The sequence below is a fragment of the Anomaloglossus baeobatrachus genome, chromosome 2 (assembly GCF_048569485.1).
Source record: "Anomaloglossus baeobatrachus isolate aAnoBae1 chromosome 2, aAnoBae1.hap1, whole genome shotgun sequence".
Lineage (NCBI taxonomy): Eukaryota > Metazoa > Chordata > Amphibia > Anura > Aromobatidae > Anomaloglossus > Anomaloglossus baeobatrachus.
In genome coordinates, this window is record NC_134354.1 from 316650034 (window position 1) to 316667309 (window position 17276).

Sequence of the window (17276 nt, forward strand, 5' to 3'; positions counted from 1 at the left end):
ACAGTGCTGAAAATTAGTGGCATCCAAAAAGTGGCTGCTATACTCCATTAAGAAAAAACAAAAAACAAAAAAGCCAGCACCAAATGTGCACTACAGCACTAAACATTCCAAACTGTACTTATTATAAAAAAATTTTTGAGATTTTTGGCAAAAAATTGCAATTTCTTGAGCTGCTTCGCCACGTCACGGCAAATCTCATTTGAAGCAGTCCTACACTAAAATATTTTTATAAAATGTGCCATACGGCCTCACATATGAATAGTAGAACTGCTCTTAGCAGCACTCACCTGGTCTATTTCAATCCCGTACCCATGACTGAGTCATGGCTGTGGGCGGGACAGGTCCAAGCAAATGCTGCATGAAGTAAATAGCCTGTGGACAAAGCCTGATGACTTAATGTGAACAGTCACCAACCGCCAAAATCCAGACAGATGGAATACATCCCAAATTGGGGTGCATAGCAAGGTGGATGTCAACCACCGACCAATTCAATGAAGAAAAAACAAAAAAGCCAGCACCAAATGTGCACTACAGCACTAAACATTCCAAACTGTACTTATTATAAAAAATTTTTTGAGATTTTTGGCAAAAAATTGCAATTTCTTGAGCTGCTTCGCCACGTCACGGCAAATCTCATTTGAAGCAGTCCTACACTAAAATATTTTTATAAAATGTGCCATACGGCCTCACATATGAATAGTAGAACTGCTCTTAGCAGCACTCACCTGGTCTATTTCAATCCCGTACCCATGACTGAGTCATGGCTGTGGGCGGGACAGGTCCAAGCAAATGCTGCATGAAGTAAATAGCCTGTGGACAAAGCCTGATGACTTAATGTGAACAGTCACCAACCGCCAAAATCCAGACAGATGGAATACATCCCAAATTGGGGTGCATAGCAAGGTGGATGTCAACCACCGACCAATTCAATGAAGAAAAAACAAAAAAGCCAGCACCAAATGTGCACTACAGCACTAAACATTCCAAACTGTACTTATTATAAAAAAAATTTTGAGATTTTTGGCAAAAAATTGCAATTTCTTGAGCTGCTTCGCCACGTCACGGCAAATCTCATTTGAAGCAGTCCTACACTAAAATATTTTTATAAAATGTGCCATACGGCCTCACATATGAATAGTAGAACTGCTCTTAGCAGCACTCACCTGGTCTATTTCAATCCCGTACCCATGACTGAGTCATGGCTGTGGGCGGGACAGGTCCAAGCAAATGCTGCATGAAGTAAATAGCCTGTGGACAAAGCCTGATGACTTAATGTGAACAGTCACCAACCGCCAAAATCCAGACAGATGGAATACATCCCAAATTGGGGTGCATAGCAAGGTGGATGTCAACCACCGACCAATTCAATGAAGAAAAAACAAAAAAGCCAGCACCAAATGTGCACTACAGCACTAAACATTCCAAACTGTACTTATTATAAAAAATTTTTTGAGATTTTTGGCAAAAAATTGCAATTTCTTGAGCTGCTTCGCCACGTCACGGCAAATCTCATTTGAAGCAGTCCTACACTAAAATATTTTTATAAAATGTGCCATACGGCCTCACATATGAATAGTAGAACTGCTCTTAGCAGCACTCACCTGGTCTATTTCAATCCCGTACCCATGACTGAGTCATGGCTGTGGGCGGGACAGGTCCAAGCAAATGCTGCATGAAGTAAATAGCCTGTGGACAGGGCCTGATGACTGAATGTGAACAGTCACCAACCGCCAAAATCCAGACAGATGGAATACATCCCAAATTGGGGTGCATAGCAAGGTGGAGGTCACCCACCGACCAATTCAATGAAGAAAAAACAAAAAGCCAGCACCAAATGTGCACTACAGCACTAAACATTCCAAACTGTACTTATTATAAAAAATTTTTTGAGATTTTTGGCAAAAAATTGCAATTTCTTGAGCTGCTTCGCCACGTCACGGCAAATCTCATTTGAAGCAGTCCTACACTAAAATATTTTTATAAAATGTGCCATACGGCCTCACATATGAATAGTAGAACTGCTCTTAGCAGCACTCACCTGGTCTATTTCAATCCCGTACCCATGACTGAGTCATGGCTGTGGGCGGGACAGGTCCAAGCAAATGCTGCATGAAGTAAATAGCCTGTGGACAAAGCCTGATGACTTAATGTGAACAGTCACCAACCGCCAAAATCCAGACAGATGGAATACATCCCAAATTTTTATAGCAAACAGTGCTGAAAATTAGTGGCATCCAAAAAGTGGCTGCTATACTCCATTGTTGTCCCACTAGCGCCAAGCAATTTCCAGCACCTCTGCATTCTACCCTCATGCACATTTTGCTACGCTATTTTTATAGCAAACAGTGCTGAACATAAGTGGCATCCAAAAAGTGTCTGCTATACTAATTTTGTGTCCCACTTGTGCCAAGCAAGTCCCAGCACCTCTGCATTCAACCCTCATGCACATTTTGCTACGCTATTTTTATAGCAAACAGTGCTGAAAATTAGTGGCATCCAAAAAGTGTCTGGTGGTGGTAGCGCTGCGGCACTTCCATCATACGGCATGAACATTTTCTCGTTCCCCCTTGGTTTTCGCCAGCCACTCACTTTCGCGCAGGGGACCCCTGGGAACTTCCGGTTCTGACTACACTCTCAGGACAAAGGGCGGGGCTTCAGCTTCACGCACTTTTGGTCTGGAAGATGGCGGGTCTGGAAGATGGCGTTTTAGCGCCAAAGATGGTGGAAACTGGCGGGAACGGGATTTGTGACACCGCAGCTTGGATTCTAAGGCGCACGTCACCCAGGTTAGTGTGTCCTGTCCGAATCCTGTTTGTGACGCTAAGATTGTTTCAGACATGTGTGACGCCCTGGCCTATCAGGTTGTCATAGGGTATTGTTAAATCTGCCCTTTTGTGCAGTATCCACCTCCTCCTTGGTTACGGGTCCCTTACCAATGGTGTTGCCAAAACCAGCTAATCAAAATCCTAGGAACACTCTGCACCACATCCAACAGACACACCAGTGGACGCCCTGAGTGGAATAGGGTCGCCCACTTGGGGGTTGGTTAAGGTGAGGTCAGGAGTGTCAGGAGTAAGCCAGTGTAGTGTTGGAAGTGAAGGAGAGAGGAGGTCAGGAGCCGGGCTCCTTGGAAATACTAGGTAGCAGACGGTGGTCTGGGCCTAGTAGGAGCTGGACCCCCGGTCCCAGGGGATCGTTACAAGGGGCACGGTATTGTCGTGGAGGACAGTCGGCGGCCTTGTACCATCAGCGGGCTGGGACCAGAGCATGACTGGATATGTGGACCCTAAGTAAGGGAGTAGCTTCAGGCAAACTGACAATTTACCCGACGAGGACGGAGCCTTCAAGATCTGCTCTCCACCTGCTCCAAAATCGGGGTACTAGAGCAACAAGGGGGATAGGACTTTCCGTGAATCCTGAGAGCAAGCTTACTCAGCCACACTGGGGAGCGGGACCCGACTAGTTTCAAGCTATAGGGGCCAACTAAGAAGAGAGCAAGGTGCCAAGGGAAAGGTCACAGATCATCAGGCAACACCAGCAGAAACGGGACCCAATTGTGCTCCCCTCAGCGGAAGTGATGTCCAGAACTTTGGTTTACTAAGTTGTCGGTGTCAGCTTTCTGGACTGAGTGAGTACGCATGTGACCCTTACCTCCCCAACGGCACATCCCCGTCACTATCACCAAGCCCCGGTGCCTTCCCCCTACCCGTAGAGGGGTTAAACACCTAGCTGCCCACTCCATCGCCACCGGGTACTCCCCAGCTGCAGCGGTGGTACTCCACCTTACCATACACCACGGGTGGCGTCACGAACTGTAAATACACCATCCCCTGTAAATATCCCCTTCATTTGAGTGACCGCACGACCCCCCGGGTCCAGACGCCCCCTCGAGCCACCGCGGATCCGAGCAGCTCGGCTGCTGACGTTGGGGCGGCACACCTCAAATTCCTGGCGTCATGAACAGGATACGAGCAGGACCCACTTACCTGGGCGACGTGCACCTTGAAGACCAAAAACCGCGAGTCAAAATCCCGTTCCCCCGCCAATTTCACCATCTTTTCGCTCCAAAACGCCATCTTCCCCGTGAAAGCGCGTGAAACAGAAGCCCCGCCCCTCATCCTGAGTGTGAGGCCGGAACCATAAGTTCCCAGAGGGCCACAGCATTGAAGAGAGTGTTGAGTGAAAACCAAGGGGGCGTGAAGGCATGTAACTACAGTGGAAAAGAAGCAGTGACTCTAGGACTCTGCCATAACGTTCCTGGACAGCGCAGAGGCAAGATGGCGGAGCGGAGCTGGTCATCGGAACGTGCTGTTCCCAGGACCCTGACCTGGATTGAAGAAGAGACGGAGTAGCTGTGCAGGAGAATGCGGATGCAGTTCCTGTTTATACTGGACCACTAGAGGGAAGAGATGAGGAGCCTGGCGATGGCGGTGAGAGCCCGTGAGATTGAGATCCCACGCGAGGAGAGGATAAGCGGTTACCCAGTCCCTGATGATTGCCCTAATCCAGCTGATGCGGCTGAGGGATCTGGACTGCACCCACTTCCGGTGAGCACTCTGCCACCACTAACCCCCTCCTCGCCGGACGCTGAGCTGCCTACTGCAACCCCGGCAGCGGAACCTTCAGCTCCTATATACGAAGCTCCAGCTGCGGAAACCCCGATCCCATCCCTCGACCTGGTCACGACAGCCGTCACCTCGACACCGGCCAGACCAGACCCAGCCGCATCACCGGGACCATCCTCAGAGGCGGAGCACCTGGACTCTGCAACCCCGGCTGCGGAGCAGTCGGTTCTTCTGTTTACCAAGGCGGAAGTGGAGTTGAGAGCAGCCGGTTCCACCGCCGTGCGGCATCCCAACCGCTGTTGGGGCCGCAAAAGTACACCTAAAGCCAGAACCAGCTAGGGAGCTGAGGTCTCCTACTGGGAACGACAACACCCAAAGCTGAAACTGAAGATGACAAATCCAGATCAGAGGCAGTGGGAAGTAATTGCCCGTACGCAGAGAGAGAAGGAGCATCTGAGGAAGTCCACCTTCCGCGTCAGAGGGCCATGGCGCAGGGGCCTTGTAAGGCGGTTCAACCCCGAGAAGGGTGGGGTTTCCTCTGGAAAGCGGATCTCTGCGAGGAGGTGTTTGTTGCTCGGAGAGATATAGACCAAAAATCTCCCTAGAGACCACCCAGGCCGTAATCTGGAGCCGGGAGAGGTGGTTGGCTACACGCAGCATTGAAGTGAGCGGGGCTGGTACTCCCTTGATGTGAAGCGGCTCACAATGGTTAGCGAGCAGGTTGTGCCATCCGCCGCTGTTAATTACCAGCCTCCCAGTGAGAGGTACCAGTAATGTCTAATGTTGTAACAGAATTGCTAGGTATGAGTGTTTTGTTTGTTATTTTTCAAAGTTTGTTATTTTTCATGTAGAGATTGTTAGAAAATAAGTGTCTAATCAACAAGGTCTAAATGAAAAGAGTGAAAGTTACCTGATTTGCGAGATTTCCATAATGTGTACAACTGGTACATGGACTTCGTTAATTATATATAGTAAAAATGGACCACGGTCACAGGACTGGTTGTGACCAACACAAACTTGTGTTTTTGTAGATAGTTGCACCTCCTGTGCTGACCAGAGTCATCTATCACAACGCCTGGGACCTTAACCTGGTCACGGACCCACAATAGGTTTGCAGGGGGTCAGGTTGTTTGGGTAGCAGGTTAACAGGATCCGGGACATTGGGACTGGACTGTTGCAGGAAGAGTCTGCAACGGAACAGGTTGAGCCTCCGCTACTACTGAAACCGGTAGCGTTCCACCGTTGGAGAGATGAACTCACAAAGTTTCCCATAACGTTTAAGTACTCAGCCTTCCTAATGAGGGACGTATTTGTAAATAAAAATGTTTTCTTTTTTCTATCTTTCACAGTTTAAAAAAAATAAATAAATAAACCTCTGATGTACTGTAGCTCAAGGACATGCTACGTTTAACAAGGGGGAATGTGACGCCCTGGCCTATCAGGTTGTCACAGGGTATTGTGCAATCTGCCCTTCTGTGTAATATCCACCTCCTCCTTGGTTACGCGTCCGTAACGAATGGTGTTGCCAAAACCAGCTAATCAAAATCCTAGGAACACTCTGCACCACACCCACCAGACACACCAGCGGACGGCCTGAGTGGAATAGGGTCACCCACTTGGGGGGTTGGTTAAGGGGAGGTCAGGAGTGTCAGGAGTATGCTAGTGTAGTGTTGGAAGTGAAGAAGAGAGGAGGTCAGGAGCCGGGCTCCTTGGAAGTACTAGGTAGCAGACGGTGGTCTGGGCCTAGTAGGAGCTGGACCCCCGGGTGCAGGGGATCGTGGCAAGGGTCATGGTATTGTCCTGGAGGACAGCCGGCGGCCTTGTACCATCACCGGTCTGGGACCAGGGCACGACGGGGTACGTGGACTCTAGGTCAGGGAGTAGCTTCAGGCAACCTGACAATTTACCCGGCGAGGACAGAGCCTTCAAGATCCGCTCTCCACCCGCTCAAAAATTGGGGTACTAGCGCAACGAGGGGGATAGGACTTTCCACTAAAACGGTCCAGGAAATCCCAAGCGTGATCCCTGAGAGCAAGCTCCCTCAGTTAGCCACACTGGGGAGCGGAACCAGACTAGTTTCAAGCTATAGGGGCCAACTAAGAAGAGAACAAGGTGCCAAGGTAAAGGTCACAGATCATCAGGCAACACCAGTAGGAACGGGACCCAAACGTGCTCCCCTCAGTGGCAGCGGTGTCCAGAACTTTGGTTTGCTAAGTTGTCGGTGTCACCTTTCTGGATTGAGTAAGCAAGTGACCCTTACCTCCCCAATGGCACATCCCCTCACTATCACCGAGCCCCGGGGCCTTCCCCCTACCCGTGGAGTTGTTAAACATCTAGCTTCCCACTCCATCGCCACCGGGTACTCCCCAGCTGCAGTGGTGGTACTCCACCTTACCACACACCACGGGTGGCGTCACGAACTGTAAATACACCATCCCCTGTAAATATCCCCTTCATTTGAGTGTGCGCACGACCCCCGGGACCGGACGCCCCCTCGAGCCACCGCGGATCCAGATCCGAGCAGCTCGGCTGCTGACGTGGGGTCGGCACACATGTACCACCCCAGCAGCGGTCGAACCGCTCGGATCCAGGTGTCGCTACTCGTGGCTCGAGGGTCTCTGGACCCGGGGGCTCAGGGCCACTCTAAAACGTGATGGGGAGTAATTTATTTACAAGGGAATTGTGCTGCCGTTGGGAGTACTCGGGGTGATGGAGTGGGGCAGCCAGATGATGTTACCCTCCACGGGTAGGGGAAAGCTCCGGGACTCTGGATGGTGGGATGGATTGCAGGGGAAGCGCAGGCTCGCGGGTAGCAGGGGCTGATCAGGTACTTACTCGGAAGGAAAACAGATGCTAACAACGTGGTAAACCAAATCTCTGGGTGCCGCAACACTCTTGGGGGAGCTCATCCGGGTTCCATCCCCTGCAGTACTGCCTGATGGTCTGGCCCCGCTCCCTACTATGGGTAGTAAAGGAGCTTGTTCTCAGAAGCTTACGCTTGGGATTTCAGTGAGCTGCTTTGTTTGGAAAGCCCTATCCCCCTCGTTGTGCTAGTGCCCCCGATCTCTGAGCTTCGTGTGGACAGTCCATAAAGGCCCTATCCTCCGCAGGTTAATTGCTGGGTTGCTTGAAGCCTCTCCCCGACCTAGGGTCTAGTACCCCGACGTGCGTTCGGCCCCAGACCGAGTATTGGACTGCAGCTGGCGACCGTCCTCCTCGACTAGCCAGGCACCCAGTCCCAATATCCTGCGACCGGGTCTCCGACTCCTCTGGGTCCAGACCACCATCTGCAACCCAATCTACTTCTCCCCTGGGAGCTCCAACGCCCAGCTTCCCCGAGCTCCTCACTGCTCGAGGCCTGCCACTCAACTCACTTGTCAACTCCCAGCTCCCTGCCTGACCCCTAGGTGGGCGGCCCTATTCCAGCTTAGCAGCCCACTGGTGTGCCTGACAGGGTGTGGTGCGAGGTGTGATTGGGATTTTGGATACTGATGGAGGCAGTGCTGCAAGTTGGGAACCAAGATCCAAGAGGGGTTGAGTCCTGCACTGGGAGATAAAGAGCGTGCAGTACCCTGTGACGACCTGAATAGTCCAGGGGCGTCACACATGTGCACCGTGCGACGCCTCCATCACGTCCCGGTGTCACCTCGGCAACGCGCCCGCTGCCACAAAAAGGAAACAGACACCGCTACCATGGGAACACCCAGGACGCAACAGAAGCCTAACGTCACACGGACGCATGCGCACTCGATACATGACAGAACCCCGCAACTGGCGCATGAGCAAATTCACGGACATCCGTAACTACGCCAGGCGCGTCTAGCCGGTATCATGGGAACAGCCAAAGTATAGTCAAAGTCAAACTCAGTGAAAGGATAAATCAATGGGAATTTCAGGCTCAACCACTTAATATAGGTGCTTCAGGGAAAAAAAAGCCATAAATAGTATATAACCCCAGCACTCAAAATGAAGGCAAGAGAATTTTTTGATGTAAGTGGATTTATTTGACACACTGCAAAAGTGAACCTTAGCCAGAGCAACACCACCGACGTTTCGGCGTAGAGCCTTTCTCAAGGTAGTTGCCTGAAAGATGTGAAAACAACAATAATGAGTGCATATATGTACAAGTGCAACATAAAATATATACAGGATAAATACAAAAATATACAAAAATAGTACATTTGGAGAAAGAACGTACATCAATGGTTACAGCTGGAATGCGCGGGTCCCAAAGGACGACCAACATGCATGAAAAGAGGTAAGGTTCTTTCACAGTTGCAGAGTGTGCTCTAATAACATGAGAGAAATATCAATTAGTACAGGCATGATTCAAACAATGGGTACCATGGGGAAGTTTGACAAATGGATTGTCAGGTAGAGGTACAAGCCAGGGTCAATAACCTGGGGTATAGGAGACAGATGAGAAGAAAAAGGGAAATAATAGTCGTAGTGGTGGGTGCGAGACATGTATAGAAGAAAGAAAGAAAGAAAGAAAGAGGATAGGTGGGGGAAAAAAGGAAAAGTGAGAGGGAGAGAAAGAGAGGGAGAGAAAGAGAGGGAGAAAGAGAGGGAGAAAGAGAAAGCACAGCTAAAGAGCATGGAGAGCATAGCAGCCAAAGGGACAACATGATTACTACATACCGTATGCAGAGGAGTGACAGTGCCACTAAAGAGGATGGGTGAACGCCTGGAAGAGAAATAGAATCCTGGTGAGGGCAATATCCAGGTGCAGGAGTGGTGCCTGGGAGAATGAGGAGGGAGCGTTACCTGCAGTAACGGCCCGTGGAGGTCAGCAGAGGCTTGGTGCGTGGCAGCAGCGGCGTGTGATGGAGACACTGTGGAGCGCCATTATAAGGAGGAGGGGACGCAAGATGGGAAGCGTGTCACTTCCGGTGACACGCTTATGGAGGATGGATGGGTAGCGCGTCACTTCCGGTGACGCGCTGTGGAATGCATGCATGGAACGCAAAGCGCCGCGCATGCCAGTGACACTTGTGGTCACATGATGCATGGGCGGGCACAGGAGTAATGGAATGGGCGTGGAGAGTATGGTGTGTGCACTGTGCTGGGCTGTGTATGGTGTGGAGAACTATGTATGGGTGACGTTACCTGCTGCGGGGCGTGGAGGAGAGCGTGCCACTAGGGGGAGGTGCAGGAAAAGAGGGGATCAGCTGTCGGGGATCTGGAAAAGAAATAGAAAAAAGGCATTAATACACAAAAGCTGAAACGGGGCATTGTGGAACACAAAGTATACTGGAAAATCTAGCCACATAATATGCTAGGAAAAAAACATATAATTAATATGGGAATACAGTGGGCATATACAGTGCCTACAAGTAGTATTCAACCCCCTGCAGATTTAGCAGGTTTGATAAGATGCAAATAAGTTAGAGCCTGCAAACTTCAAACAAGAGCAGGATTTATTAACAGATGCATAAATCTTACAAACCAACAAGTTATGTTGCTCAGTTAAATTTTAATAAATTTTCAACATAAAAGTGTGGGTCAATTATTATTCAACCCCTGTTACGAACCGGCGCCGCCATAGCCGCAAGCAGTCTGCTGCGGCTTCTGTTGCGCCCAGGCGCCGGCTGCCGTTCTTGGCTGTGCCTCGGGTCGTCCAGTTGGCTGTTCCTTCCACCACGTCTAAGTGTGGAGAGGCGGCTAGTGCGCATGCGTGCGCCGATTTACCCCAGCCAGAGTCAATGCCCGGTGTTTTGCCTAGTGAGCATGCTCAGCCTGTTTGTGTTATGTCTGAGACTAAGTCCTCAGTTCAGGCTACTGAGCATGCTCCCACAATTAACCCTAACAGCCTCTTTGCACAGGTACTTGGACTTCGTGCTGTGTCTAAGTTCTGGGATGTGCCTACTGAGCATGCTCAAACTGATAGTCTGCTTTCTAAGCCTGTTGCTCAGGCTACTGAGCATGCTCAGGCACTTAGTGCATCAGAGGCTAGGTCCGGTAAGGACCTCACTGAGCATGTCCGTGAGGTGGCAGGCCCTGATAGGGCAGAGGGTGTCAGGTGTCCTGATGACGTGGCAACTCCGGACTGGCTCGCAGAGGCCCGCCCCTATGATCTGGCACCTCACCATTGGTCGTCAGACAATGACTGGTGAAGTGTTTGGGGCGTGGCTGCCATGAGGTCATCAATGACGTGGCGGTTCCGGATAGGTCGCATGTGACATCACTGATGACATGGCACTCTGCTATTGGACCTTGGTGGTTCCCCCCTGGGTTTGGGGCGGACCCAGGTTAAAAAAGGGGCTGGAGACAACATGGAGGTGCGCAGTCTTCATTTAGAGTTCTTGGTGGCATAAGCCTTGTTGGAAGCGGTAGGTAGGGCTAGGCGAACGGTGCCTGTCACGCCAAGATTCGTGGCTCAGCACATGAGGGTCAGGCGCCGTGCTTCCTTGCTACCGTTCCTGTTGTGCTAGAGCAGTCCAGTGGCGTTAACTGGGATGTGGCTGCTGTGTCACCTGTTCAGTTGTGCCTCCTACGCACACGGACAGAATACATGTTGCGTCACCTGTCCGAGAGTGCCCTTTACGCACACGGACAGTGTACCTGCTGCGCCACCTGTCCGGTTGTGCCCTCTACACGCACGGACAGCACACCCCAGAACCCCTGTGAAGTTATCAGGGTGTTCCTGGATTGGGTGTGTCAACCCTATTCTCCTCGGCCTCCCAGTCAAATGCTACTGGTGTGACTACCTGGTCTGACGTGTCCTTTACACACGTGGCCAGTCGAGTGGTGGCCAGAAACGCTAATCGGAGGACAGCTCGGCCTGACGTGTCTTACACACGTGGCCGACAGGGCGCTGTCGCAGCGGTCTTCTCGGTCAACGCTAACTGGTTACCATCCGGCCTGACGTGTTGTTACACACGTGGTCGGAGTAGCGTCCGCTCCACCGAAACGCTAACTGGGTTGTCGTCCGGTCTGACGTGTCCCTACACACGTGACCGGTTCCTTGAGTTATCTCAGAGCCATCCAGCTCTATAGTCTCCGCCTAACCCACAGGGTGCCAGCAGCTCCATTACCATCTGGAGCACGGTGGGCCCCGACTGGCGATTGGGATATATACCCCTGGTCCTAATCTGCCGTCCCCCCCGTAACAACCCCTAGGTTTAATATTTTGTGGAATAACCCTTGTTTGCAATTACAGCTAATAATCGTCTTTTATAAGACCTGATCAGGCCGACACAGGTCTCTGGAGTTATCTTGGCCCACTCCTCCATGCAGATCTTCTCCACGTTATCTAGGTGGTTCTTTGGGTGTCTCATGTGGACTTTAATCTTGAGCTCCGTCCACAAGTTTTCAATTGGGTTAAGGTCAGGAGACTGACTAGGCCACTGCAACACCTTGATTTTTTCCCTCTTGAACCAGGCCTTGGTTTTCTTGGCTGTGTGCTTTGGGTCGTTGTCTTGTTGGAAGTTGAAATGACGACCCATCTTAAGATCCTTGATGGAGGAGTGGAGGTTCTTGGCCAAAATCTCCAGGTAGGCCGTGCTATCCATCTTCCCATGGATGCAGACCAGATGGCCAGGCCCCTTGGCTGAGAAACAGCCCCACAGCATGATGCTGCCACCACCATGCTTGACTGTAGGGATGGTATTCTTGGGGTCGTATGCAGTGCCATCCAGTCTCCAAACGTCACGTGTGTGGTTGACACCAAAGATCTCGATCTTGGTCTCATCAGACCAGAGAACCTTGAACCAGTCTGTCTCAGAGTCCTCCAAGTGATCATGAGCAAACTGTAGACGAGCCTTGACATGACGCTTTGAAAGTAAAGGTACCTTACGGGCTCGTCTGGAACGGAGACCATTGCGGTGGAGTACGTTACTTATGGTATTGACTGAAACCAATGTCCCCACTGCCATGAGATCTTCCCGGAGCTCCTTCCTTGTCCTTGGGTTAGCCTTTCTCTTCGGACAAGCCTGGCCTCGGCACGGGTGGAAACTTTCAAAGGCTGTCCAGGCCGTGGAAGGCTAATAGTAGTTCCATAAGCCTTCCACTTCCGGATGATGCTCCCAACAGTGGAGACAAGTAGGCCCAACTCCTTGGAAAGGGTTTTGTACCCCTTGCCAGCCTTGTGACCCTCCACGATCTTGTCTCTGATGGCCTTGGAATGCTCCTTTGTCTTTCCCATGTTGACCAAGTATGAGTGCTGTTCACAAGTTTGGGGAGGGTCTTAATTAGTCAGAAAAGGCTGGAAAAAGAAATAATTAATCCAAACATGTGAAGCTCATTGTTCTTTGTGCCTGAAATACTTCTTAATACTTTAGGGGAACCAAACAGAATTCTTGTGGTTTGAGGGGGTTGAATAATAAATGACCCTCTGAATAAACTGTTCACAATTTAAAAAAAAAAATAAAAAAAGAAATAACATTCTTTTTTGCCGCAGTGCATTTCACACTTCCAGGCTGATCTACAGTCCAAATGTCACAATGCCAAGTTAATTCCGAATGTGTAAACCTGCTAAATCTGCAGAGGGTTGAATACTACTTGTAGGCACTGTAGAAATATAATAGGCAAAAGCACATTAGTATAGGAATACCCTTCACAGTTAATGTTGGAATACAATTGGCATATAGGGTTACAAGAGGCCGAGTATGATGGAAATTCAGATTCATAATATGCTAAGAAAAAAGAATACATTATTAAAGGACAATGGATAAGGGATAGGCTACATAAAGGGAAGTCAACCAAGTGCAGCCCCAAATGTTGTTTACGTGGGGGTCTCATATTCCCTGTTGAGCCCTAGGGGTTCCAAGGTTTGTAAGGTATGGATCCAATAGGCCTCACGTTCTCTGAGTGTTCTGATATGATTGCCTCCGCGGCGAGGTTGATCGACATGCTCCAGAACCTGAAACCTAAGTTGTGGTATAGTATGGGCAGCCGTTATGAAGTGTGCAGGAATCGGTAGAACAGTCTGTTTGCAGTGGGTAGTGGATTTGTGCTTATTGATGCAGTCTCGGATATGTTGGGTGGTCTCTCCAACATACCCGAGACCGCAGGGGCACTTGATTAGGTAAACAACATAGTTGGACTCACATGTAAAGTATCCCGGAATAGGGAACTTCTTTCCGGTGCGTGGGTGAGTGAAATATTCACCTTTGGTTATATGGGAACACTGTAAGCAGTGCAAGCAAGGAAATGTGCCCTTTCGTTGGCTGGAAAAAAACGTTTGTTTTACCGTTGGTTTGGAGGGACCAATGCTGGCCCTAATTAGTGTGTCCTTCAGGTTCTGAGGATGTTTGTAACAGATAAGCAGTTGGGAGTCGAATTCAAGAACGGAGGGATAGGCTTGGTGTAGGAGAGGCCAATGTTTGAAGATAATGCCGTTGATGAGGGGAGTGAATGGGTGGTATGTACTCACAAAAGGAATCCTTTTGTCATGTTGCATGATGGGAGCAGTAGAGGAAGGGGAGAGTTTGATATATGGTGGGTAACCCCTCACAGAGCATTTCTTGTCCATGTCGTGGTGTCGTGAGTCCCTAGTGGTGGGATCTGAGACAATTCTGTCCACGCGGCAGTGCTGGGAATGAGGTAAGAATTTTTTGATGTGACTTGGGTGACAACTGGAGTGTAATAGAAGGCTGTTTCTATCAGTTGGTTTGGTGTACAAGTCTGTGGAGAGAGAACGGTCGGGGTTGATGATAACTGGTGTCTAGGAAGCTGATGGAGTGGTCACTGTGCTGGAGGGTAAATGAAATGTTGTCCACAGCATTATTAATGTCATCAAAAAAGGATTTAAGTGACGCTTCGTCACCAGTCCACTTGAGGAAGATGTCATCAATGAAACGCTTCCATAGCCTCACCCGTTGTTCGAATAGGGGGTGCTCAAAGTGGTCCATAAAGATGTTTGCGTAAGGGGGTGCAACGTTCGATCCCATCGCGGTCCCCTTGCATTGGATAAAGAACTGGTCTTCAAATAGGAAAAAGTTCTTTGTAAGGACCACTTTAAGCATGTCTAGGCAAAATGCCTTTTTGGAGGGTGAAAGGTCGGTATGGGTCTGAAGGAATGAGTCAACAGCCTGAATCCCTTCTTGGTGGCCAATACTTGTGTACAAGCTGGACACGTCGAGGGTGGCAAGCAAACAATCATCAGGAACCTTGGGGATGGATCTCAGTATGGATAGAAAATGGTTGGTGTCTTTAAGGTACGAGGGAATTTTTGGAATATGAGGGGTCAGTATTTTCTCAAGGGTGATAGAAATAGGGGACAGAAGAGAATTGGTGGATACGACAATAGGGCGCCCAGGTGGAGCAGATAAATTTTTGTGGATCTTAGGGAGGGTATAAAAGACGGGGGTGATAGGGTGACTGTTAATTAAGAATTCGCTGAGTTTATCGTCAATGATGGCTCTTTGTTGGTAGTATCTCACTTTTTCATGTATGAGGGATGAGATGCTAGATGTAGGGTCACGTGGTAGTGGGCTATAAGTGGTAGTGCTTCCGAGTTGTTGACGAATCTCATCGGTGTAATATTTTTTGTCAAGAACAACTATAGCCCCGCCTTTGTCCGCTGGTTTGATGATGATGTTTTTGTAATTTTTAAGGGCAGTTAAGGCCCTACGTTCATCAGAAGTCATATTGTTTTTAAGATGGAAAGTACCCTTGCTGATGTCAGATGTTGTGAGTTGGACGTCCCTGGAGACCAAGTCGATAAAAGTCTCAACTGGGTGGTAACAGCGGGGGCATTGGTAGTTGCTTGGGATTCTGAGATTAAGTCCCGTGAGTGTAAACTCGGTGGTAGAAAAGGGGGTCGAAGATGTAGAGGCCAGTGTACGGGTTTCAGGAATTTTGTTTGCAAAATGCGCTTTAAGGCGAAGATTTCTGAAGAACCTGTTAAGGTCGTGCTCTAAATTGCAGGTACTGAGCGAGGGGGTGGGGCAGAATGAGAGGCCCTTCTGTAAGACTTGGGTCTCAAGGGGGGAGAGCGTCTGCTTGGATATACATAAATGTTTACATGTTTATTTACATAAACAGTAAAAAACTGAAAAGCGATAGTGTTGGCCCCCTTAAAAATAGTCTTGGTGAAATGGTGGAAGGGGATGAGGGTAAAGCCAACCTGCTGAATGACTTTTATTCTACGGTTTTTATACAAGAAAATGCCATGGCAGATGACATGACCAGTGATACCATAAATTCACCCTTGAATATTACCTGCTTAACCCAGCAGGAAGTACGCCGCCGCCTCGAAATCACTAAGGTTGACAAATCTCCGGGCCCGGATGGCATACACCCCAGAGTACTACAGGAATTGAGTTCTGTGGATAGATAGACCATTATTTTTAATCTTCTCAGATTCCTTAATAACAGGGTTGGTACCGCAGGACTGGCGCATAGCAAATGTGGTGCCAATATTCAAAAAGGGGACAAAAACTGAGCCGGGAAATTATAGGCCGGTAAGTTTAACCTCTATGGTTGGTAAAATCCTTGAGGGTTTCTTGAGAGATGCTATACTGGAGTATCTCAAGAAAAATAACCTTATGACAGAGTATCAACATGGGTTTATGAGGGATCGATCCTGTCAAACTAATTTGATCAGCTTCTATGAAGAGGTAAGTTCAAGCCTGGACCAGGGAAATGCAGTGGATGTTGTGTATATGGACTTTTCAAAAGCTTTTGATATGGTGCCACACAAAAGGTTGGTACATAAAATGAGAATAATGGGGATAGGGGAAAATATGTGTAACTGGGTTAAAAACTGGCTCAGTGATAGGAAACAAAGGGTGGTTATTAATGGTACGTACTCGGGCTGGGTCTCAGTTCATAGTGGGGTACCACAGGGGTCAGTATTGGGCCCGCTTCTTTTCAACATATTTATAAATGACCTTGTTGGGGGCATGCGGAGTAGAATTTCAATATTTGCAGATGATACTAAACTCTGCAGGGTAATCAATACAGAGGAGGATAATTTTATATTACAGGGAGATTTATGTAAATTGGAGGATTGGGCTGAGAAGTGGCAATTGAAGTTTAATGTAGATAAATGTAAGGTCATGCACTTGGGTAGAGGAAATAACATTTATGATTATGTACTTAATTGTAGAACACTGGGTAAAACAGACACAGAAAAAGACTTGGGTGTATGGGTGGATGGTAAACTTCACTTTAGTGGAAAGTGTCAGGCAGCTGCTGCCAGGGCTAATAAAATAAAATAATGGGATGTATTAAAAGAGGTATAAGTGTTCATGAAAAAAATATAGTTCTACCTCTGTACAAGTCACTAGTGCGACCGCACTTAGAATACTGTGTACAATTCTGGTCACCGATATATAAGAAGGACATAGCTGAACTGGAGAGGGTGCAGAGAAGAGCAACCAAGATTATTAGAGGAATGGGTGGGCTGCAATACCAAGACAGGTTATTAAACTTGGGGTTATTTAGTTTGGAAAAACGAAGGCTTAGGGGGGATCTAATCACAATGTATAAATATATGAGGGGACAGTACAGAGACCTTTCCAAAGATCTTTTTACACCTAGGCCTGCGACTGGAACACGGGGGCATCCTCTACGTCTTGAGGAAAGAAGGTTTAATCATAATCACAGACGAGGATTCTTTACTGCACGAGCAATGAGACTATGGAACTCTCTGCCGCATGATGTTGTAATGAGTGATTCACTACTAACATTTAAGCAGAGCCTGGATGCCTTTCTTGAAAAATTTAATATTACCAGTTATGTATATTAGATTTTATGACAGGG